The 26,944-nt window shown below is 37.0% G+C and overlaps 3 long non-coding RNA genes across 3 annotated transcripts in view; 2 read left to right on the top strand and 1 right to left on the bottom strand.

Moving 5' to 3' along the window:
* Positions 1 to 15,735, top strand: part of LOC136259100 (uncharacterized) — a 60,144-nt gene extending 44,409 nt beyond the window's left edge. Inside the window, exon 7 of the long non-coding RNA XR_010703192.1 lies at positions 15,599 to 15,735. This is a non-coding gene — a long non-coding RNA (uncharacterized lncRNA). The remainder of the gene's footprint in view (positions 1 to 15,598) is intronic.
* Positions 1,036 to 4,074, bottom strand: LOC136257408 (uncharacterized). The gene is made up of 3 exons (XR_010701971.1): positions 3,940 to 4,074; positions 1,272 to 1,458; positions 1,036 to 1,170 (listed from the first exon to the last, which is right to left on the bottom strand). It is a non-coding gene; the product is annotated as an uncharacterized lncRNA (long non-coding RNA).
* Positions 15,736 to 16,226: 491 nt separating the features above from the next.
* On the top strand, positions 16,227 to 17,705 carry LOC136259095 (uncharacterized). The gene is made up of 3 exons (XR_010703191.1): positions 16,227 to 16,357; positions 16,402 to 16,924; positions 17,593 to 17,705. It is a non-coding gene; the product is annotated as an uncharacterized lncRNA (long non-coding RNA).
* Positions 17,706 to 26,944: the final 9,239 nt, after the last annotated feature.

The raw sequence follows: 26,944 nt of genomic DNA, 5'->3' as shown, positions 1-26,944 counted from the left end.
AGGCAATTTTGGACTTGGTTATATATGTAACCAATACTACCAAGACGCCATGAAGGTATTGTGAGGCTGGTTTTAGAGTGATATTTTTGGCCAGAAAAGTCCAAACCTTCATGATTCCTAATATACAGTACTATCATACTGTGATAAAGCAAGAATTAACAATAGTAGGGGTCAAGTGCACAATAAATCATGTGCACAATTTGTAGTTTACAGAAGACATTCATTCATCAAGAATGTGCTGTGTCTAGACTTGTAGAAATTATTATGACCTTGACTTGATGTCATGAATGGCCTTTTGCTGCTCCATTACACACACAACAATGACACCTTGATAATCAGGACACTTGTCCATGGTCCCATTTGTATTAGTGTATGCTCCTGAAATCTGGTCACTAGTAAAGACGCTTTAACAAGATCCCAAAATAATATATAGCAGGACATCAACAATGCGTACAATTCTGTTTCTTTGATGATAAGGTGTAAATTTATTCCCTTGTTGCATAGGGCCTATGTTAAGCAATTACACTAAACAAAAACCACATTCTAACATACCTACTACAAACACACACATGACACACATTGAAGGTTGTGAGGTCAATAGATTGGAGAAGTTGTCTATGTACATACAACAAACGACCACAGGAGAAATGTCTGATATCTGATTTTGGTGGTGTTTGACAGCCATAGGATGATGTCAGTGCAACAGCAACCTAGTAACTTATTATAACAAACCAACCTTAAAAGCTATGCAATTCTTGAAATGAAAACTGGGCATACTAAGGAAAATTAAATTCCCATTCCTTTGCTAACCACAGAATGACAGATGTGCTAGTGAATGCTTGACTTGTGTGGAGTTGCAGTTATGGCTGAATCCCATTGTTGGTTTTTAATTTTTTTAATCTCCCATAATAAACACCAAAAGGGTTCCATTGTTGACACAGGAAAGTGCAGTGACCATCATGCATCCATTATGTTAAAAACAACTATTTCAACAAAAAAAAATTAAATGATGTATATAAATGACATGTTACTGTAGTTTTTAAAAAAGTTTCTGACTGTGTAGCTATGTGGTACATATATAGTCTTTGCTGAACAGTTGATGGTAGAGATGTCAGACAAGTGGATACTTGTAGTTCAGTGAACTTTTTTATTCTTCAGATCTTCTTTTACCTGTAACATATTGATGTTAAAATGAACTGATATGATTAGCTGCACATGACTCCATTGTGTATCACTATAAGTTACATGCATGTATGTAGAGTATGATGTACCTTATGTAATCCTGAGGGTAGTGTGAGAGTTATTGACTGTGGCATCAACACTGTTACACCAGTGACAAATCCTTTTTTGTTGTAAGGTAATTTCCCACTAGTGTGACCAACACACAATTGTGAGTGTTCACAAAATCCAGTTTCTTGTTGCGAGATAACTTCTTCCAGTGGTATGTCTCCCATCCAGCTACAATGAATACACGATCGCGATGTATAGTACAATGAATACACTATGTATTATGGTAAATGTTCCTATTATTGTGCCTATAGTTTCTATCATCTATTTGTTGACAATATCCCATGCTGCATGCACATACCTTATATGGGTAACTCCTTTTAATGAGATAATGCTTGCTTAATATAGTGAACTAGGTCAGATAGTCATGCCACATGCTGATTTTCCAAATAATTTTTATGCACTATATGTGCAGTATTTGCAGATCAGTCTATATGCATCATATGCGAGATGTTAACCTATAGTAGCAGCTACAAGGCATGCACATACATGTAAATGTCTCCAGCTATACAATATGTTCCAATCCTTATATTTACTATATGTATATATATATGCATGAGCTGCATAATCTCTATAGTCATGCTAATTGAAGAAGAGCAACTTTAATGCAATGGATGATATCCGCAATGACGTTTTCTGACGTCACAAAACAAAATGGCCGTGCTAGTGTGGGGACTTTGTACAGGGAGGTATTGGGTGAGGTAGTGTTTCCCTATGATAGCATTTATAAATTCGAAAAAGGGCGAAGGTGAGGCATATAGTATATAATGCAATACAGATAAGCTTAGTTGTGTCCGAATTTAAAATTTTCGGTCTGCTTTCCTTGTTGGAACGCATTTTACATCGTCACGGTACATGTACTACTTCTTACCTTTATTATCTCATAGTAGACCGAAAATTTTAAATTCGGACACAACTAAGCTTATCTGAATTTAAAATTTTCGGTCTGCTTTCCTTGTTGGAACGCATTTTACATCGTCACGGTACATGTACTACTTCTTACCTTTATTATCTCATAGTATGAGATAATAAAGGTAAGAAGTACTTCTTACCTTTATTATCTCATACTATGAGATAATAAAGGTAAGAAGTAGTACATGTACCGTGACGATGTAAAATGCGTTCCAACAAGGAAAGCAGACCGAAAATTTTAAATTCGGACACAACTAAGCTTATCTGTATTGCATTATATACTATATGCCTCACCTTCGCCCTTTTTCGAATTTATAAATGCTATCATAGGGAAACACTACCTCACCCGAGGGGTCCGTCACTAGCGAAATCATCGACGATATTCGGAATATGGGCATTGTATTCCATGATATTCCATATTCCTGCATATTTCAGATTATATTTCAAATATTCGCGATATTCTTGCATATTCCATAATTCAATTGGATTCCTCAATATTCCTGAATATTCCTCTACATTCCATCCATGTATTATTTATTTAGGCTACTGGTTCATATCAAATGAAGTGCTTTTCACACAGTTGGGACGATTACGCCGAGGATTACGCAGTACGAGCAATGATGGTTAGCCGGCATGTTGCAATGGAGCCAGCGAGGAGCGGGCCATTTTATATAGACTCAATCAGTAACTGAGCTGGCCAAGACGAATGTAAGTATAACCCCTCCAGCCAAAACAACTGCTTACCAACAGAGCTACAGCTACTTTCCGCGAACCATCAAGCAGTGGAATAACCTTGAGAATAAGCGAGGAGAACAAGAAGTTTGATATAATTGACGCCCGCCGCAGATAATTAAATGATGTAATTTTATATCACGTGATATGAACAATATACGAAAATACACGTACATATACGGAAATATGATTTGAATATATTCCATATTTCAGTTCTGGACGATATTCCTGCCAGTGACGGACCCCTCGACCTCACCCAATACCTCCCTGTACAAAGTCCCCACACTAGCACGGCCATTTTGTTTTGTGACGTCAGATGTGATGTCATAATTGACAAAATGGCCGTGTTAGAGTGGGGGCTACACGGCCATTTTGTCAATTATGACATCAAATTTCGTCATTGTGGATATCGTCCATTGTAAAGCTAGAAATGCAAAAATTCAATAGGCCATTAATTTCTTACTATTGACATGGTCAACTACAGTACTTATGCACTCAAGTGTTCTATTTACACATATATGCAAATACAGTACCTTACCACTTGTTCTTATATGTACCACTTGTATAAGTAGCAGATCCTGATCAGCTAAATCTACTAATCACCCTGTATTGTTCTTTTATATAGCCTTGAATTTGTCGAGTAAGCATTTTAATACCGAATATCAAAACCATAGATTATATAGTCGTTACCCGATTGTGGGGTAGCTAACAACTATATAATCTATGATCAAACCTTGTGTAAGATATTCCGGATTTCCGAATGGGTTACGCCCGTTTCGTATAAAATAACACCGTCTTCTAAACAAGGCGCCATAACTTCCGCGTACTTTGGTTGACAGACACGAAGTTTGGTTTATCAGATTCCTTGTTGAAAGGCGATTCGATTCATGAGTAAGTTCTTTGTGTAGTAACGAAGGGGAAGCTAAAAAGGAGCCTTGTACCGCGAAATCTACGTGTTCAGAATGCCCGTAAAAACACGTGTTTTTAAACATATTTCTTTAAACTAACCTGTTTAACAATTTGTACGGTCGGAGTCTTATTAAGCATCCTTCGCTGCGTAGAATGATACCAAATTTAGCGAATTTGGTTGAGGATAACAACTTGTAAATTGGGATTTTCCCGGCAATATGATTAAAATTTCCAATAGGTTAATGTATGGAGCGCGTATTATGTCATCATCAGTAGTAACTAACTGTCGCTATGGCAACATTTTCCCATTTGTACGGTAGGAATTGGATAGAGAAATTCAAGGGCTTTCTTTTATTGTATGGTGTGCTGTAGAAATTTTGTGAGTTAAAGGTTGTAAATAATATTAGTGTTTTGTGTGTAGTGTAAAATACATGTATTTTGTATTGGACAACAAATGACAAGGAATGATGAGATTTTATGATCAGCCTGTTTTACCAAGTTGAGGTTTCAAAAAAGATATTAAATTTATTTAATGCATAATTCTTGATTTTCAAAGGTTTAACACAGTGTTTTGAAAACTTTTAATGTTGACCACCTGAAAATGCTTGATTTGACAAATCCCATACATATGTTTTGATATGTGGCTTGATATGGCTTTGTGGTTTATTTGTGGTTTTCATGCTGTATGCTTGTAGCTATTTACTACATGTCCAAGGGTACTTGTACTAACTTCAAGGCCCTTTGTACTGGGGAGAATAGAATTTTCAGAATCTTCTGGAGGTCACCTATTCTACTGAATCAGCCTAGTACACAGGATTGTACTTGGAGATGAGTGCAAGGTGGTGACATCATGGTCCGTGTACTTTCAGGCCATTCCAATGTATAATAATAAAGAATAAGCACTTGGCACGCGAAGTGCGCCAAGTGATTATTCTTTTCCGTTTTGGCTTTTTGTAAATTGGAATTGGTGAATTCCAATTGCATAAAATTCTATTTCATTGCTACGAGTAAATCGACCTTAGCTGGATAGAATTAACAAAGGTGCACAACGAAACGTTTAACTGCAGATCTGGTTTGTTGCGTTAATTGCAGGACTTGTTGAGTCCCTTACTGCCAGCAGTAAATATTTTTAAAATTTGAGGTGAGCTAGCATTCGACTTTAGGGCATGCGTCAGAGGAGGCGGACATGATTTAAGCGCTGCTAAAATGTTATACAAATGGTTCGTTTATAACATGCTGAAGAACACTAAGCTTATGATAGGAGTTACCATGCAATATTTATTGCTGCTATGTATGGCATGCAAATCGCTGAGGTAATTGCACACGAGCATTGTTAATATTGTCATAAACCAAAGGGCACACGACCAGTAGTTTGCCTTGGTTCTTGTACTTTAGAGCATGTGAAAAGTAGTTACTAGCATTAGGGTTAAGGTTGGTTAGTTTCTTCTTCACTCTTGTTAGAGAAGTCACTTCAGTTGGACGTCTATAAGGTACAAACTAAGGGAGAAGGGTAGCTGCAGCACTGGTGGTACGGTGGTTATGAGTATGGGCTATGAGTACGGACCCTGGTTCGAGTCCCAGCTCTGTGTTTTTCGTTTTCTTAGGTTTTTGTCGAAGTTTTTTTTTTTTTTTTTTTTTTTAATGCACGTGACTGCTGGCACTATAAAACCTACCTTTACATTACAGTAGCTACCAAAATTATCATACAGTGTAGTAGTACTATATGGATTATGAAAGTTAGGGCTTTCTTGCCCAAGAATATCACCCAAAAACCAGCCTCACGTTTCCTTCACAACAACTTGACAGTACTGGCTATGCATAGCCAAGCCCATAAATGTCTTCAGATATTCAGAGCGGCCCCAAGTCCTGCCAACAGGTACTGTATCTACATAATTTTCTGCTAGTAGGAATTAGACATCATGTAATTTTCATTACACTTGTACAAATAATACCAAACTCACGATATGCTTTATAGTATAAACTAAGAGTCAAAGTATCTAATATTATTAGTTTTATTACCCTAGATACAGTACATGCAGCACATTTCAATGCTGTTACAAATGATTTGGAAGCATACTGTATGTTATTTGGCAATAGTATACACCTTATACAGTTTGAGCTATATATAATGACAATTCACTTCATTACTCTCGAGGTATATACTGTACATTTTCACTCAGCACATGCTACAGTGTATATGCATGAGCATACATACACACTCCACATGCATGCAAACACACACACACACACTGCACACAGTAGTATACACATACCCACATGCATTACACACTGACACACCCTGATCATACTATATATGCTACAAGATTGCATATTAATCACATAGTGGATTATAGCAGAAATATTTGTATCAGCTAATAGCTATGTAGTTATACTCTTAATGCTGTAGGTATGTATCAGCTACAAAAACATAGTCTGTTCCACACAAATCTAATCCTACTGTTCTGCTGTTGTTAGTCATGCAACAATTTACACATTTACTTCATCAAATGCTTAGGCTGCTTAGCACTTAGGGATAACTATTCTTATACACACATATATCATATGGTACAGTACAAGTGTTAACATTAATCTGCAAATACTTACAGTTGCTCCAGTGTGACCAGCAGTTTCATAATTCCTGTCTATACGTATGATATTAAAACTGTATAATGTGTAGCTATTTATACTACCAAAATTCATGACATCACAGTATTACAGCAATGAAATGCAGAGAAACAGATTTCAGGCTAATAGTATCATACCATACTAGGGCAGTAACATAACCTCAAAGTACATGTAAACATGTGATTGTAATAACAGTTCTGGTAAGACAGGATGTTGGTGGTCACTTTGGTACCACCCTAAAGCTTCCAGCAGGCAGCTTCCAGCTACATGGTATGCTTCATATGGTACATTCATTACTCATTTCAATAAAGTGTGCAGCACACTTTTGGCTTCTTGTATGGCTTTACCGGGGTGCCTTAAAATAAATTAACTGGGAAAGTCTGTTTTCCATAGGCTCCAATGTATTTTGATATCACTTTTGACTAGCTGTTGATCTCATATACTTTGGTGTAGCAATTAGTTATACGGATTTTCAGAAGCTTCTGGTTGTTGCATACATAAATTATCTTGCTGTAATTGTTTAAACATGGCTTCTAACTGGCGATATCGATAATCCCATTTGTGATTGACCTTGAGAAGCTATAATTATTGTGATTAGAGTGACATCAAATTCCTAATTTAGACAATTGTTATGGTAACAATAAAATAGCACTCTGCCTTTATTCTTGACCTCTAATGAAGTTAAATCTCTATGTTACTGCATACCACTGTTAAAAGACTATGGCTAGGTGTTGATGATGTATTAAGAGTTATTGCTGCTAGTCTGATCATGTTTGCTTTGAATTTTTTGCCATAATTTTTAATGATTTAGGAAACACTCAGCATTTTTTGTGGTTATTATTTTAGCCTTAAATAGATGTTACTATTATTTTTACATCCATTACTAAATGAATAATAAAGGCAGAGTGCTGTTTTATTGTTACCATAACAATTGTCTAAATTAGGAATTTGATGTCACTCTATTCACAATATGGCTTCTCAAGGTCAATCACAAATGGGATTATCGATATTGCCAGTTACGTAGAAGCCATGTTTAAATGATTACAGCAAGATAATTTACGCATGCAACAAGAAATGGAAGCGATGATATACAATCTGAAAGCATGTGTCTCCGAGCTAGAACAGAACGATGAAAATTTTTCATCACTTAATCATTTCCCAGGGAAATCGGATTATTTGCAATCTCATTATGATGATCTTAATAAAGAAGTGGTTAAGCTTCGAGTAAGTATGTGTTGTGTGCATGTTCGTTCATCTGTCTGTATACCTCAGAATCTCTTTACAGTGAACACTTACAGGACTAGTTAGCATATGTACATTGGGATATATAGTACAGGCTTTATCCTATATATGAAGACCTGATAATGGGCCTTATCCAAAACTACGCAAAGCCGTACAAGTACTATATACTATCAGTTTTATGAATGCTATACTTTTGTTTCATTTCCGCATCGCTTCTGTGACATTTTAACTGGGGGTGTAGTTTGTACAGGAGCCTATGGGAGAATGGTAAGTTCAGCGTATAGGAGTAGCTCTAGCTTTATGAGATGCAAGTATGTTGCTTTATTGTTTAAAATATGACATTCTAAGATGACAAAACCCAGGAATGATGCGGCTTATTTTGCTGTGTGCACTGATTAGAAACTTCCATAGATTTGTTTAAGGTTACAGAATAGTTTAAAATGCATGGAAATTACAAAACCTCCTTTAAACCAAGCAGGGATAAATAATTTCAGCAACTGTGTTGTGTTAGCAATACAACTAATTGTGCTTGTTTGTTTTTACTGCAGAACAACCACTGTTCTTGGGTGTGTGGTCCACAATAGAGTGATGTTTTATATGCCAAAAACCAGACTGACAGATTACTGAATCCTTATAATTTCAACACAGGTGACTAAGATATCTAGGTCCTGTGGAAGCGATTTTTTAAGTTACTGGTTGTATAGACGTTTTATTGAACTTTTAGTAGTTTTTTCGAGTGAAACAAGCTCTTTGAAGGCTTGTATCTGAGTCACTAGGAAGAAACACGCCAGAAACCCTTCAACAGGACCTAATAAATTTAATATACAGTATCACTATGCCCCAGAAATGCCAATAGAGCCTACAGCTTTTGCTGTATTTGGCTGTGGAAAACATGGTAGTGACAGCTGGAGCTGAGCAATGTATGGGCTGGCTTACTTGTGTTACTACAACAATGTTACTACAACAAATTGTAGTGTTCCACCTGCCTCAAACTACACTGTAGCAACATAAAAACATTAATATGAAGGGCTTCACCTTCATTTAAAACTTTTCATGCTGCTAGACTGGTTTTATGGGCTTCTCAAAAAGTATTGATAGGCATTCAAAGACTATATCATAACCATAATGTACTGCAGATTGGTAGTCTGCCATTAGGACAGATAATTGAAACAATACTGAATGCTAGATTGAATGCAATAACATGTCCTTTGTACCAACTTTATTTAGCGCACCTTATCAAAAAACCCAACTTCTAATCTTTATTCCTGGGTTTTGCCATCTTAGACTGCAGTGTTTTTAATGGCAAAACAACATAATTATGTCTCACAAAGCTAGAGCTACCCTAATCTTGCATTAGTATATAGCATGATATTATGTAGTGTATGTTAGGTTGGCAATGAAAAATTTACACTTTTAAGATTAACCTGTAACCTACAGAGTTGAGGGTAACTGGTTACTTTTGTAACTAAATTAAGTAACTAGTTACTTTTACAGTAACTAGTAATATAACTATAGTTACATGTTTTGTAACTAGCTACAACTGTCTGAAAAGTAACTAAATTACTATAGTAACTATTGTAACTATTTACAATAGTTACACTTTAAAGCTACAGCCACATTAAGTAGACGCATTCTGTGTTCTGTTCTTCATGATTCAGCTTGAGTAACAGATGTAGCAATAATTGAAACTGAGCTGAAATGGCCAGAAATTATTTCAGTGTACATATGTACTGCGTGTTCCCTTCTTCCCTCGTTGACGCATATCTGAGCAAACTAATCATGAAAATTATGTTCCAAAAGTTAACAAAGAAGCAATTTATATTTTGAAAGTAGCTATAACTGAAGTACTTAGTTGCCTTAAAGTAACTGTAACTAAGTTATATGGGATAAAAGTGACAAGTAGCTAGTTACTTAACTACCCCAACTCTGGTAACTTAGGGGATGGAACCTACCAATGATCTAGTTTAAAGGGTGTAGTGTAAAGGGTGGGTTTTGTAGATAGCAAATTCCTTCCATTTGGGATATACGTAGCTGTGTAGTAAAATTTGATGGATTTTGGTTCATAATGGATGGGAACATTTAAAATGTTCTCATTGCCTTTTTGGTTATTGGGTGAGGTGCTCTACAAAATTTAATTGCTTAAAGGGTGATTTGCTGTACTTCAATTTTTGCTAAAAGGGCGCTTGATGGGTCTGTAATAAATGGTCAACCCACTGAAACTCACTTAACAAAGTGCAGTGTTGGTTTGCTACCGTACGTTACTCTCAGACACCTTTTTTGATCTTAAATACCTTATTAAGTGAAGCTTTATGGTGTCATGTGCCAACACAAGTGTTGTTGAAGCATGCTAACAGCATTTCTGATGCTGCTGCCCATTTTATCCAAAACCTTGTAAAGTCATAAATGTATATAATGCGTAGTACAGAAACAGCAAGGGGATTATGGTTTTGATATAGGTTGGATCACCCAGAGTTAATATAAACATTTCATCTCTCCCAATACCCTAGTCCCCACACTATCCACGCTGTTTTTATGTTGTGACGTCACTGTAGATAAGATCTATATTCAATTGAAACCAGAAAACAATGGAAGAATACTAATTGATGGAACAATTAAGTGCTAACAGTGGGCAGTGGATGGGAAACATGCATGCAGAGAGTTGATTTCTTAAGCCCATAAAATACTGCTACTTTATATGCACTGCTACAGCTGCTGATATTTGGATTATGCACAAACGATGTGACATGGTATTAGACAAGAGTGGCATGAATAGCTACACTTAATGTGCATATAATGAGACAGTGAAATCAAGTTATTATCATCAAAATACTTATATTATCTTAACTGTTTAAATTCATTGTTGTTAAAAGGGAAGTACAATGGAAGGACTATTATATCTATAATAAAAATAAAATATTATTAAAAAGCAATTGAACATGCTTATAAAGTTGATATAAAAATTCTGACTGTATGTTGTACAAATATAGTCTCTGCTGAAAAGTTGATGGTAGAGATGTCAGTGACAGGTGGACACTTGTATAGTTCAGTGAACTTTTTTGTTCTTCAGATCTTCTTTTATCTGTGACATGTTAAGGATTGATGGTTAAATGAACTGATATGATTAGCAGTTAGTGATACACCAATATGAGATTTTGCTGATAGTTCTATAATTGATATTGAGTAATATTTTCAAGGCCGAACACTATTAGCAGTATATGACTCCATTGTGTATCACTATAAGTTACATGCATGTATGTAGAGTATGATATACCTTGTGTAATCCTGAGGGTAGTGTGTGTGTTACTGACTGTGTCATCAACACTGTTACACTAGTGACAAGGTTGTAAGGTAATTTCCCACTGGTGTGACCAACGCACAATTGTGAATGTTTACATAATCCAGTTTCTGGTTGAGGGATAACTTCTTCTGTTCTGTCTCCCATTACACTTCACCAACTGTGTATAATGAATACCACCATAGCATAATATAACATGCTGTAAAACACTTTCATTTACTTCACTGTTAATACTGTTAATACTCTAAGAACACATAGCTGCATGTTATTCCTTGTGACTTGTAGGGATATGTGTAATAGATATCATTCAGCTTCAACAATATAACAGCTTACAATCAACTGAAGAAGAGAGAGCTAGTGACCAGCTCCAGCCTTTTTATCAAATCTCTAAGGTCAAGGTTACACATAACAACAACAAATTAAGAGTTCTCATAACAATTCTAATTGTTCATATCTATTATTTACAGTTCTAATTATCCATATGTATTACATCTCCCCGCTCTTAGATCAGATGTCCCCATCTTTCTGTCTTGGTCTTAGGCGACTTTTCCAGGAGTTGGTTTCCTCATGTGGTAGCACAGTTGGTGATGCTCCCTCCTGTTGTTGGTCTTCAACATCATCATCAATTGAGCTGTCAGGGGTTGAGCCTTGGTTTCCCTCAGCCAGGTTAGTAACACCTTCAATATTCTGTGAAATCGGCCTCTTATCACATTTATTCCCACTGACAGTAGTTCTTGTTGGCCAAAACTTATCAGGTAATAATTCAGAGCAATATCTCACCCTGTCATAAGCTACTCTAAATGATTTTGCTTGTGGCCTATCCACTGGACGAACAACCACTCCAGTTTCATCCTGTGCTATTATTCGATAGGGCCCATGAAATGGCCTAGCAAACTTGTAAGACTTACATGCTTTTGCAGCCGGCATGTACACCATCATTCTATCACCAACTTTAAAATTAGGTGGCTTAGATCGCTGATCATGATATAATTTCTGATTTTTCTGGGCTTTCTTAATATTGCTTCTCGCCAATTCCCATGCTTCATCCATCTTAATTGTTATTTCTCCCTTGTAAGTGTCCACATCCACTTCCTGCTTAGAGCCACTGTCCATATCCAATACTGTTGGCAATCTGGGATCCCGCCCATAGAGCAAGTAAAATGGAGACTCTCTCACTGACTCCTGGACACTTGCCCTATAGGCAAACAGAACAAATGGAAGGTGACTATCCCAATCTTTTCCACTCTGCTCCACCTTCTTAGCCAACATACTGGTTAATGTTCTGTTGAATCGTTCTGTCAATCCATTAGTCTGTGGATGATATGCTGTTGTGTTTAATTTACGTACACCTAGTAACTTGCAAATTTCTGTCATCAGATATGACAGGAATGCAGGGCCCCTATCTGACAACAACTGGCATGGAACACCATGACGGCAAATTATCTCCTGTACAAACAGCTTTGCAATAGTGAGTGCTGTTTGATCTTTGGTTGCAAATACCTCTGGCCATTTTGTAAGATAGTCAGTAAACACAACAGCATAACGATTTCCAACATGTGAAGTAGTGAACTGGATCACATCAACCCCCACTCTATGGAATGGCCCCTCTACAGGTATCGGCGTCAATGGAGGGTGGACAGCCCTACCAGGGTAACGTGTAGCACAGACCAAACAACTCTGACACCATTTGGAAATGTCACTCCTCATTTTAGGCCACCAGTAGTGCTTTGACAATTCTCCATGTACCTTCGCATCTCTCAAATGAGCACCGAATGTTCCACTATGAGCCTCTTCAAACAATTTAATACGGTCACAATCTGGAGGAATAAGGCGCAAAGTTTTATCCGTCTCAACATAATACAGAACATCTTCCATCATGAGATATTGATACCTACTCAATAAAATTTCCCTTGCCTTCTTATCATCATCAGGTAACATTCCCCCTTCTTGATATTCAATGATTATCCTTAATTCTGGATCTTCTCTCTGCCTGCTTCCTATACTTTGTTTGCCACTGTCATGCGATACTGGTTGTACTGCAGCAGTGATAGACAATTCAGACTTTTTATCTAAACAGCTGTTCTCTCCTACCTCTTCCACCACCACAGCAGTCACTTTACTCTCCTCCTTCTTGTCAACATTGATATCACCCTGAACCACTGCAGCAGCCACCAGTAACTCCTCTGTACACTCATCAGGCTGATGCACTGGGAATCTTGACAAACTATCAGCACTAGTATTACTTTTACCTGAACGATAATGAATAATCAAATCTACCTCTTGTAAGGCCAAACCCCATCGTGCAAGTTTGCCTGAGGGATGAGGAGTATTCAATAAGGATTTAAGGGGTTCATGATCACTAAATACATGACAACGATGTCCATAAAGATAATGGTGGAAGTGTTTGACAGCCCACACAACTCCTAAGGCTTCCAATTCTGTAGCACTATATCTCTTCTCGTGTGACTGTAACGTTCGACTAGCATATGCTATAGGTCGCACTGTTACATCCTGTTGTCTTTGGGCCAATATAGCACCCAATCCAACTCCAGAAGCATCAGTCTCCAGGATGAATTCTTGGTCAAAATTAGGAAATGCCAACACTGGTGCTTGGGTTAAAAGCTGTTTCAACTTTTGGAAGGCATTTTCCTGGGCTTGACCCCAAGAAAATTCAATGTTCTTTCGTGTAAGTGCATAAAGAGGGTTTGCAACTGTAGAAAAATCAGGCACGAATCGACGATAGTAAGAAGCCAATCCAAGAAAAGAGCGTAAAGATGTTAAATCATGTGGCTGAGGAAAACACTGAACTGCTTCTACTTTCTTAATATCAGCTGAAATTCCTTCCTTAGATACATCATATCCAAGATACACAACTTCACTTCCAGCTAGACAGCATTTCTCTGGCTTCAGCTTCAAATTAGCATTTCGAAATCTTTCAAAAACTTCCCTCAAGTTATACAGATGTTCCGCAAAACTTTTCCCCACCACCAACACATCATCTTTCCAGTGGTCTCTTTCCTTCTCTACTACCTTCAAACTTTCTCTACTAGGATTATCAGTTAGTTTCAAGTTCCTAACCTCTAGTTCTTGTTTCTCCCTCTGTAGAATATCCAACTGTAACCTCAAAGCCTCAGTGGTTGTCATTATGGTTGCTCTTCTTCTTCTGCTCTTCTTCCTCACATTCGGACAAGCCCCCAAATGTAATAGATATCATTCAGCTTCAACAATATAACAGCTTACAATCAACTGAAGAAGAGAGAGCTGGTGACCAGCTCCAGCCTTTTTATCAAATCTCTAAGGTCAAGGTTACACATAACAACAACAAATTAAGAGTTCTCATAACAATTCTAATTGTTCATATCTATTATTTACAGTTCTAATTATCCATATGTATTACATATGTAATAACTGTGGTACACTACTCCACACCCATCTGACCATTTCTGATCAATGTTATTATACCATAATTTGTGGTTTGGTTTCTGGTTAAATGTTAGCAAGTGTCTTCTGGATCTTTAATGCTTGGAGAGAATGTGCCTATCACTAAAATGTGCATGCAAGCCCGTCATTGAATCTATATTTCCTTCTAATGAGTTTTGTATTCATGTCTTCACTTAATATATAATTATAACGTATTTATGTGTGTATGTTGAACCACAAGTATAATTGTATGCAGATTAGCCTATGATACATCTGATAGCCTTCCTATTACAGCATGCAGCATTGCTATACTTCAATGTGAATTTATCAGTAAAATTGACATCAACATCTTGCATGTGCCAGCTGTTTATATAATTACTGTTGTGCTGTTTTGTCACCATTCCCTGCAATGTGTTTCATATTATAAAAACTAGAGAAATACTTTTTTACTGCAATATTATGCACCATTGCTAGTTAGATGCTGCAAATTATAACCACAAGCTCTACACTATATATACTAGGGCTGAGCGATACTACCGTTTTAGCGATATATCGCGATATTTTGAAAGTATCGATATCGCGATATTTTGTTATTAACTATCGTGATACCATGCCTGTACATTATTGTCATTAAAAATCCATTTGTTATGCTGTACTAGGCTAAGAATCCTTGTAAATGATAAAGTCCTCCCATCTGGTTTCCCCTGCAGAGAGGTGTGAACACCATAACAACCTCAAAGCATGTGTTACAATAACTGTTACTGTCAACAAGGATGATAGTGGCTAGTTTGTTATCACCTATAAAGAACTTCCTGCAGGAATGCTGAGCAATATGCTATGTAGCACCAGCTATGATTGACTTATTTGTAAGTATCGTGAACTATTCAGTATCGTGAATAGTGGCTTTAGTATCGATCGTGATACTAAAATGGCAGTATCGCTCAGCCCTAATATATACCCCACTCATTCATATGACACTCACTTTAAGTAGCTGACCACTGATCACTTGCATGAGTTTGATTCAATAGTAAAAAGTGTCTATTGTGCTAATGTTGCTGGTTTTTATAGCAAGGATGTGTATTGACATCATAAAGCCATATAAACTGTACTACAGGCCACACTTGTGATGATATGTGTTTGTACAAGCGTACACACCTCACTACTATGTTGTTATAGCACCTGAACTGAAAACACAACAGTAGAGGTATAGTTGGAATGGTGAATTGTGGAGACAACACAAACTCCTCTCAGTTCTACATCACATTGAAGGCTACTCCCTGGATGAATACTAACTATGTGGCCTTTGGGTGAGTTTTTTGTGCAGTCTGTGTATTGTGTACTGTGCAGGAATCATGTATGATTATAATGCACAGGTGTAATTATAAAAGTGTCCAAATCATTACAAAACTCAGTGTACGTGGGAGCATTAACAATGTTCTGGGGTAGATTATTCCATAGTTTAATCACTGAAGGGAAGAAGGAAAATTTAAAACTGTCCACTCTAGTATTTAGTTGCTTAAACCTTTTAACATAATATGCCATGTCCAAGTCATGCATGTAGCTATCATAATAAAACCACCATGTAGGCACAAGTGATTGCTTTGTCTCTTGTATAAGTTTGTACTTACATGGTGCATACACTCAGATGAAACCCCCTTTATTTTCATAGTTTAGTGGCTTCTATATTTAGTCATATTGGCTTCTGATACTGACCTTGATAAATTTTCAATATAGGAGAGTCTAGAGTAAGAATATAACTCACATAACTCTTATTTAATTCACTTTTTAAAATTTTACAGATGAGTGCTATGCTGTCCACCACAACAGTAGAGGTATAGTTGGGATGGTGAATTGTGGACACAACACAAACTCTTCTCAGTTCTATATCACACTAAAAGCTACTCCCTGGATGAATATTAACTGTGTGGCCTTTGGGTGAGTGATCTGATTATGTGGCTTGTAAATAATTAAATATACAGTGTGTAGGCTTATAGGTTGAGCTACAACTCAAGGGAGTATGTGGTATGTTCAGTCTGATGGAGAACCTACTCACTTCAGGGCTGTTTTTGTGCTGAGTGTAGGGAGTCTCCCTGAGCTGTCTCACACGCAGGACTCTGCACAGAGGGTGGGTACAAGGTGGTGGCATACAGGAGCAAAAAGTGGAGGGGAATCCTTACAAGCTTTGATAGATTCATTCACACCATCATGTTTGTTGCTGAACTACTTATGAACTTGACAGCATCATAGATAGCTACTTGAACATTTCATTTTAGCATTTTGTAAACTGTAACTCTACTCTTTACATGCATGCAACCAAGTTGGCTTGTAATGAACACTACGCTGATCTTATTTACTAGATTACTTGTGGAATAACACTTGTACTGTATGTGGTATGACAATCATCCACATCATCATAACAATCATCATCCTGTGGCGTGACCTTGAGAAAGTAGCACCTGACTGTGAGACCTTGAGAAGAGGCCCGAAAACTTGAGTCTCATGGTGAGTTGAGAGGTCTGGGCTTGGTGATTCTGAATAAGGTGTGTAAGGCTACCGAGCCTACTCCAAATAAATTCTCTGTTTCCTCCAGGCTTATATGCAGGCAGGAAGTCCATTAAGATTGGCAGCTTTTCAAGCAATTATTTGCCTTGCACAACCATAAAAGCTGCAAAAAAAATCATGACTAAGCTTGTTTGTGCCTTCCTTTTATGAATTTGGAATTGGTACAGTATGTAAAAATAATGGAATACAGAATAATGGAGTATTTAGAGCTGACAGTAACCAGATGTGGGTGGTAGATGAGAAACATAGTTTATTTAACAGATAATGATTAAATGTCCTGGAAACAGCATGAATAAAACCATGTTGATGTGCATGAGCTTGCATAATGTGAAGCAGCTAGTGAGTCTTCATGGATTGGCCTTATATTTAAAATAACACATGTTGTGTATTTAATGAAGCTTCACACACTTATAGCATCAGAGTTAACAAGACTGAAGGTTTTGAGTATCAAATTTATTAGTAAATTGTTGTTTTGCAAACATAATAATGATAAGACACCTGGTGAACATTTCCACCTTGTCTTAGGAATGATGAGGGGTGGTGATTATTATTAGACCACTGTTTGGTTGCTGGATATCTGATATTTGAAGTTACTTTAATGTTTGCAGAGTGAAGACATCTGAAGCAGTTTCCACCATATTTGTCAGTAAGGCCATCTCAAGTGGATGAGTTGATGTTATGTACAGCTAATTAGATACCTCATTTACCAGCAATGTGGATAGTTCAGGTATGACACTTGACGTATATAGCTAGCTAATGTGGCATGTACTATGGATAATGGTAATATTCCCAGCCGGCCCGACAGGTTTAACCAGTTGGCTAGGCATTAGGTTATTGGACTACATTGACCTTGACTCCATTGGTTGGGGTTATAAGACTATAAAATATAACTCAACTAACATGATCACATTAAACTACCTTCCTGTAGGCCTTCACGACGGTGCACGGCCAGTATTCATTATTATATACGTATATTAGAACTTATAATATCGACTATTGTACGGTACATAATAACTATAATAACAACTATTCAGTACAGCTATACTAGCACAATTAATAATTCATCATTTTATTAGTAAAGTCGAACAGGACACGCCATAGTACTGCACAACTACAGATCGCAGTACATCATGGCCGGAACACTACACAGCTACGCCCATGCAACACAAATCGATCTAACTACAGCTTCTTACCACGAGATGGGCGTATCGAAGGGTCTTAGTGGCAGCTCGGTGCTACAGCTGCAATCGTCAAGGAGAAATCACAGCTAATACCCGATATGCTGTTCCGAGCGCATATATAAACATTTTACAACATTAATTAACATATTTTTGTGGTTTGTATCTCATCCGCGGCGCCATAGGGCTTCTCGTATAATTAGTAAACAGCACATGTTAAGGGAGACCTTATAACAGCAACTTACTTTACGAATATGATTGGCTTCTTCCCTCGCTAGCAGACCTGCACGAAATATTGGTGTGCTGCGTGTTGTTGCATGCCAATATAACATCCACGTGTCACAGGATACTCGTGATCAATTAACTAATAACACGTGGTTTAATTATGGGCGTGGCTCTCTATCCACAAACATCCCACTGTATAATAACATAATGACGTCATCTGAACTGAGAATATGCACATGCCTTTTTCTCAGATTTATCAATCACCTTATCCCTAGCTGTATGTAGATTGCAGATCGCTGCCAAGCAAGATGCAGGGCTGCTATATCAGCATTTACAACAAAGAGTTGTTGAAGACCACATCAACTTGTTGCAACTCAGCCCAGATCATCAGACCTTCCATCTGACATAGTTAATCACTTTGACCTACAATTCACATTTGAAATTGTACACATTATTGTGGCAAGTACTCAAATAACTAAGCACATTTACACCGTCTTCCACCAATTGACCAGTTTATGGAAGGATGGGGGCCAGATGATAATTATTGCAGTGTGTAAGGTGGATTTTTCAGGGGGTCTGGGGATGCAACTCTCAAAAGCTACTAAACTTTTTTTGCAATTTAAAGGGTTTTACATGAACAAAATGCTGCTATACTGTGATGTTTCCCAAACTTATTTCACCAGCAGAGCCAGCACCCCCTAACTTACAGAATTCCTGTGCACAATATACGTGTTATGGGTGCACTGATTAGTAAGTGCTATCCTACTGTATGTGTATAGTACAAGACAGTACCATATAGAGGGAAACTTTTTTTTTGGCAGGGGAAACTTTGGTGAATTTGGCAATTTGCTACAAATTCACCAACATTTAACCCACCAATTGTTCGTAGCATCTCACATTACTGTCTTTATAACTACGAACTGAGCTTGAATTTGCCAAAGTTTAACTGGTTATTCCCCAAAGTTTACTCCCACCAAAGTTTCCCTCTATACGGTATAATTACCATACCATTTTTAAATTTAAAAGATAGCTCAAATGTTAATTGTTGAAAAAGAAAAGGATTGCATAGGAAAAATACGTACAGTAGCACCATTTTGTTATAATTCAGTAGCTATAGACAAAAACTGTTATTGAAATTTTTTAAAAAGTTTGCTAAAAATGATTTTGAAAAACTCTGACTGCATGTGGTACATGTAATGTTAGTTGATGGTAGAGATGTGATCCTTGTAGTTCAGTGAACTTTTGATTGTTCTTTAGATCTTCTTTTCCTGTAACATTATCATATTAAATATTGAAACTGATATGATTAGCTGCACATGACTCCATTGTGTATCACTATAAGTTACATGCATGTACGTAGAGTATGATGTACCTTGTGTAATCCTGAGGGTAGTGTTTGTGTTACTGACTGTGTCATCAACACTGTTACACCAGTGACAATGTTGTAAGGTAATTTCCCACTAGTGTGACCAACACACAATTGTGAGTGTTCACATAATCCAGTTTCTTGTTGTGAGATAACTTCTTCTGGTATGTCTCCCATTATACTTTGGCAACTGCAATGAATACGTAATGATATACATAGTTAATGTTGTTTAGTACAGAATTTTTTTTAGTTTAAATACTAATAACAACTTGGCAATTTAGTTAGCTATGTGAGAGTATTCAAGGCTGATTGTATATCTAAAATATTTTCATTATCTCACGAAGTTAGGTTATACTATAAATGGTCTAATCATTTTACATTATGAAGTGGATATGGTGCCAGCACCAGTTATGAACATGAATGCGAACGGCTATTTTACCGGGACAATTAAGGCCATTATTTACCTAGACTATCAAACACACCAGTTGTATCGAGGTGAGCTAGCATTCGACTTTAGGGCATGCGTCAGAGGAGGCAGACATGATTTAAGCGCTGCTAAAATGTATTATACAAATGGTTCGTTTATAACATGCTGAAGAACACTAAGCTTATGACAGGAGTTACTATGCAATATTTATTGCTGCTTTATATGGCATGCAAAGTGCTGAGATAATTGCACACGAGCATTGTTAATATTGCCATAAACCAAAGGGCACATGACCAGTAGTTTTCCTTGGGTCTTGTACTTTAGAGCATGTGAAAAGTAGTTACTAGCATTAGGGTTAAGGTTGGTTAGTTTCTTCTTCACTCTTGTTATAGAAGTCACTTCAGTTGGACGTCTATAAGGTACAAACTAAGGGAGAAGGGTAGCTGCAGCACTGGTGGTACAGTAATTATGAGTATGGGCTATGAGTATGGACCCTGCTTCGAGTCCCAGCTCAGTGTTTTTTGTTCTTAAGGTTTTTTCAAAGTTTTTTTAATGCATGTGACTGCTGGCACTATAAAACCTGCCCTTACATTATAGTAGCTACCAAAATTATCATACAGTGTAATAGTACTACTGTATATGGATTATGAAAGTTAGGGCTTTCTTGCCCAAGAATATCACCCTAAAACCAGCCTCATGTTTCCTTCACAACAACTTGACAGCACTGGCTATGCATAGCCAAGCCCATAAATGTCTTCAGATATTCAGAGCGGCCCCAAGTCCTGCCAACAGGTACTGTAACTACATAATTTTCTGCTAGTAGGAATTAGACATCATGTAATTTTCATTACACTTGTACAAATAATACCAAACTCACGATATGCTTTATGGTATAAAGTAAGAGTCAAAGTATACTAATATTATTAGTTTTATTACCCTAGATACAGTACATGCAGCACATTTCAATGCTGTTACAAATGATTTGGAAGCATACTGTATGTTAATTGGCAATAGTATACACCTTATACAGTTTGAGCTGACAATTCACTTCATTACTCTCGAGGTATATACTGTACATTTTCACTCAGCACATGCTACAGTGTATATGCATGAGCATACATACACACTCCACATGCACGCACACAAACACACACACACACACACATACACACACACACACAACCACAAATGCATGCATACACACACACACACAACCACCAATGCATGCATACACACACACACACAACCACAAATGCATGCATACACACACACACACAACCACAAATGCATGCATACACACACACTACACACGGAAGTATACACATACCCACACACATTACACACACTGACACACCCTAATCATACTAATATATGCTACAAGACTGCATATTAATCACATAGTGGAAATGTTTGGATCAGCTAATAGCTATGTAGTTTGGTTACTCTTTATGTTGTAGGTAATAGCTGCAAAAACATGGTCTGTTCCACACAAATCTAATCCTACTGTTCTGCTGTTGTTAGTCATGCAATGAATTACACATTTACTTTATCAAATGCTTAGGCTGCATAGCTATATATAGCACTTAAGGATAACTATTCAGTATTACGTGGCTTTTCCGATACACATAAATATCATATGATACAGTATAAGTGACACATTAATCTGCAAATACTTACAGTGTGACCAGCAGTTTCACAATTCCTGTCTATACGTATAATATTAAAACTATATTATGTACTGTCAGTGGTTTAGTGCAGCTATTTTATACTACCAAAAATTCATGACATCATTCATTTCCTTGGGCTACTGGTTTTTACCATATATATAAACAGGAACTGCTTTTTACCATATATATATACATGTATAAGGCTTCATATGGGTAAGAAGGCTTCATGTGGCACTCATAAGGCTTCATAAATCCAATGGCTACTATTAACTATAAGGCTTCATATGCCATGGGGTATGTACTATTATAATATAAGGCTTCATGTGGCTATAAGGCTTCATAGGCACAGGTATGTACTATATTATAATGCTTCATGTGGCACATAATATAATGATTCAGTGGCACCACGGTATCACGAAGAACAGGCACGGTTCACACCCACATTACATGTAGCAAAAAATAACATTCTACAAGGAAGCTTACCTAGTTAAGTGTTGGTAAAAGTCCATCCATAGTTTAATAGACGACGAAAACAGCCATAAAACACTCTAGAAACAGATGGGCGCTAAACAGAATTTTCCATGATATTTTTGGACTTCTCCGATCATTGTGACAAACGTATGTACAACGCTAGATTGTATCTCCCATAATTGAATTCTTTTAGGTATGCCTATAAAATGAATAGGGTGGCTAACCACATGTTGGCCTGGGTGACTGGTCACCCACTTCAGGCTATCAGCCTGATTACGCTTGGAGGGAGCATTGCGAATCAATGGTCGAAAGTGAGATTTGTGATGCTTGAGGTCTTTTCTGCCAGCAGGTATCTAATGAATTTAAGAATCACTTAGTGGATTTTAAAGACCTCATTATCCTCCAAAGATCAAAGCATATTATGCATACCATTTTCTAAGGCTTTATATGGCACATGTAGGTGGTACATTCATTACAATATCTAATAATGTTTACAAGTCAGGCTTCAACAGTAAAGCTTCAACTTTTTATAAGGCTTCAACAAGATTCACTGCACACTATTATTACAAACCTTGTTATATTTTTTAATAGTTATAACGTGGTTGTGAGGGATATGACAATATACGCAAGAGTGCTCACAGGGCACAAGTACATGTGTTTTGTCATATCCCGAGGAATCGTGTTATAACTGTTATATTCTGTACCCCATTATAGATAGCAATTGTGACCGTCTCAGCAAAAACCTGACTTGTTCGCGCATTTAAAAAAAAAATTTTTATTCACTCAGCAATATCAGCAGTGTCCAAGGAATGGACCACCACAGTTTCAGCCTTCTGTGGCATGTAGTTTTGGAATTATAGCGATAGACAGTAGGAAGAGCGAGGTAATCGATTTGTACAGTTACTATACTGAAAATAAACTATAGGCACTTACATTCGTAGCCATAACTTCCGTTTGAAGTAGTCTACAGCATTGCAATTTGGCTTAAAATGTTCACCATAGATCAACGTATCACTCAAGGTATAGTATTAGCCCTGTAGATACTTGCGCATATGGATATGAAGGCGGTTTGGTAGAAGAAACGATGACAATCTTGTTTACGTTTACCACATCGTAAACAAAAGCACGTGACACGCATACTGGTTGAGCTGGAGAAACGAAACAAAGACTTTCGAATTTTCCATGAACAGGCGAATAAAATGGTATATAGTTTTAATCGATTTGAGTCTTCCTTCTTTGAGTACTGGTCCAATAAAAACTTGCGTAGTTTTTTTGTAGCATGCATAATTTTACGAATTATTTTTAAATTTCGATTTTCTCAATACGCATGCTTGTGCGAACAAGTCAGGTTTTTGCTGAGACGGTCACAATTTATAGTGAAACAGCACCTGTTGAAGATAGAAATTAGTAGAAATCCCTGATGGATCAGAAGTTTTAGACTCTTTAGCGGTGCCATGCTCAACTACTCACGATTAGTGAGTTATCTATGAAGGAGACAAGAGCTCATGGAAAATTCTTCTCCTTGCCCAGATGAATAATTCTTGATTGATTTATGCGCTTGTTATTAGAGACTTGTTTACTGTTTAGATAAGGATTTCACAGAATGTGTGAAGTCACCATATATGGTAAGGATAGCCACAAAGCGTGGTATATCACTTAATTTATAGTTATAACATGCTTACGAGGGATATGGCCAAAAAATGTGTGCTAGAGTGAGAGTGTGTATATCTACAACCCAGTAGATGAAAACGATATAGATAGTAAGTTATAGTGAAACAGCACCTCCTGGAGGTGGAAATCAATAGAAATTCTTGGTGGATCAGTTGTTTTACACTTTTAATGGTGCGACGCCCACATAGTTGCGATTAGTGAGTTATCCACGAAGGAGACAAGAATTCATTGAAACTTGTTCCAGTTTCTGAGGTGAATAATTGTTGGTTGATTTAGGCGCTTGTTATTAGAGACTTGTTTACCATTTAGATAAGGATTTCACAGAATGTGTGAAGTCACCATATATGGTAAGGATAGCCACAAAGCGTGGTATATCACTTAATTTATAGTTATAACATGCTTACGAGGGATATGGCCAAAAAATGTGTGCTAGAGTGAGAGTGTGTATATCTACAACCCAGTAGATGAAAACGATATAGATAGTAAGTTATAGTGAAACAGCACCTCCTGGAGGTGGAAATCAATAGAAATTCTTGGTGGATCAGTTGTTTTACACTTTTAATGGTGCGACGCCCACATAGTTGCGATTAGTGAGTTATCCACGAAGGAGACAAGAATTCATTGAAACTTGTTCCAGTTTCTGAGGTGAATAATTGTTGGTTGATTTAGGCGCTTGTTATTAGAGACTTGTTTACCATTTAGATAAGGATTTCGTGGAATGTGTGAAGTTACACCATATATGGTAAGCGTAGCCACAAAGTGTGGTATATCAGTTATATACCACAACGCGGCGCTTTTGATCTCAACCACAGGTGTGGTATATATATATGCAATAGCAAATTACTTGGTGGTTTTTCAAGATACGAGTGGTGAATTTTGTATGGGCAAGCAGTAAAACTTAAGCTGCACTTGTGCAGAACATATCAAAACATATGTATGGAATTTGTCAAATCAAGCATTTTCAGGTGGTCAACATTAAAAGTTTTCAAACACTGGGTTAAACTTTTAAAATTTAAGAATTATGCATTAAATAAATCTAATATCTGTTTAATATCTTTTTTGAAACCTCAACTTGGTAAAACAGGCTGATCATAAAATCTCATCATTCCTTGTCATTTGTTGTCCAATACAAAATACATGTATTTTACGCTACACACAAAAACACTAATTTACAACCTTTAACTCACAAAATTTCTACAGCACACCGTACAATAAAAGAAAGCCCTTGAATTTCTCTATCTAATTCCGACCGTACAAATGGGAAAATGTCACCATAGCGACAGTTATTTACTGCTGATGATGACATAATTCGCGCTCCATACATTAACCTATTGGAAATTTTAATCATATTGCCGGGAAAATCCCAATTTACAAGTTGTTATCCTCAACCAAATTCGCTAAATTTGGTATCATTCTACGCAGCGAAGGATGCTTAATAAGACTCCGACCGTACAAATTGTTAAACAGGTTAGTTTATAGAAATATGTTTAAAAACACGTGTTTTTACGGGCATTCTGAACACGTAAATTTCGCGGTACAAGGCTCCTTTTTAGCTTCCCCTTCGTTACTACACAAAGAACTTACACATGAATCGAATCACCTTTCATCAAGGAATCTGATAAATCAAACTTCGTGTCTGTCAACCAAAGTACGTGGAAGTTATGGCGCCTTGTTTAGAGGACGGTGTTATTTTATACGAAACGGGCGTAACCCATTCGGAAATCCGGAATATCTTACACAAGTTTTGATATGAGCCAATGTTTTATATCCAGTAATGGTGAATTTTTAAAAACCATTTCAAGACATGGGTAGAACTTAGTCTTGCTCCAGACCTTGTTATCTGGGGAGAGATTGGTAAAACTAACGTGTGAACAAAGGATGTGATAAGAACAGTAGGTCCTGGACCACATTATCAGATACTTGTAAATAGTGTAGTCTAACTGCAACTCCATGCCAAGCATGAAGGAGGTGTTTGCTTTAAAGGGTTCACTAAACTTATGCTACACACATCTCAGAAAGTTCCTGTCTGTTGTAAAGGGTAGATAACATAGCTGAGTTAGTATACGGTGATAGCTTGCTTATTTCAGACCCTACAAATTTGATGGTGAAGCCATATGGAAAACCAGCTGCCAGGAAATCAATGAGTAGTGCACTATTTTCATGCCAGCCCTGTTTTAGTTGGTAACTTCTGTAAAGTAGGGGTGACCCTGGCAATGGATGGAAAACGAGTTGTTTCACTGAGAAGATTAGTGTAATGGGAAGGACAAGGGTTTGTTACACGTATATACACTGTAGTAAGGTATTTTATACAAGTTGTGATTTAAGCAGTTATCATTTTCAGCTATGCTAGTAAGGATACAAAATTTATTTACGTATATTGCTAATTTTGCTTGCCAGACGATTTGTGTGGGGGCAGCAAGTAAATTGTCTGGTCACTGTTGTACACATTTTGTGACCACTGCCAGAATGTTGACAGTGCCTAACGTTTTTTAACTATGAACTCTTGGTAATATAGTTACAGTATAGTTACAGTGTAGTGTAGTGTTACAGTACAGTATTTTATAGTATACATACAATAATTACAACTGTGATAAATACACTAATTCCCTGTAATATGTTTGCGTCCATTCATCTGTTAACCACTGGTCAGGTTCACATATTGTACTCTGCTCAGATTCCATAATGCTGTGAAGCAGAATTCACCTAGCTTTGGAAGAAAATCTTCCACAATAACAATACATTATACCATATGACTGGAAATCATTGACAGATAATATTGTCGATGTATTGGTTTATTATACTTTTCACAAAATATTTTCAAGGATAACGTACACAGAGAATTACAAAGTCAAAATAAATTCTTTCTATATATGTAGTTCCTTAATCAGATCGCACTTTGTGCAAAACATTGCACACTGTACTTGGTAGTGGTAATTATGGTTATGTTTAATTTGC

The sequence above is a fragment of the Dysidea avara genome, chromosome 6 (genome assembly GCF_963678975.1).
Source record: "Dysidea avara chromosome 6, odDysAvar1.4, whole genome shotgun sequence".
Classification (NCBI taxonomy): domain Eukaryota; kingdom Metazoa; phylum Porifera; class Demospongiae; order Dictyoceratida; family Dysideidae; genus Dysidea; species Dysidea avara.
This window is presented reverse-complemented; position numbering and strand designations above follow the sequence as displayed.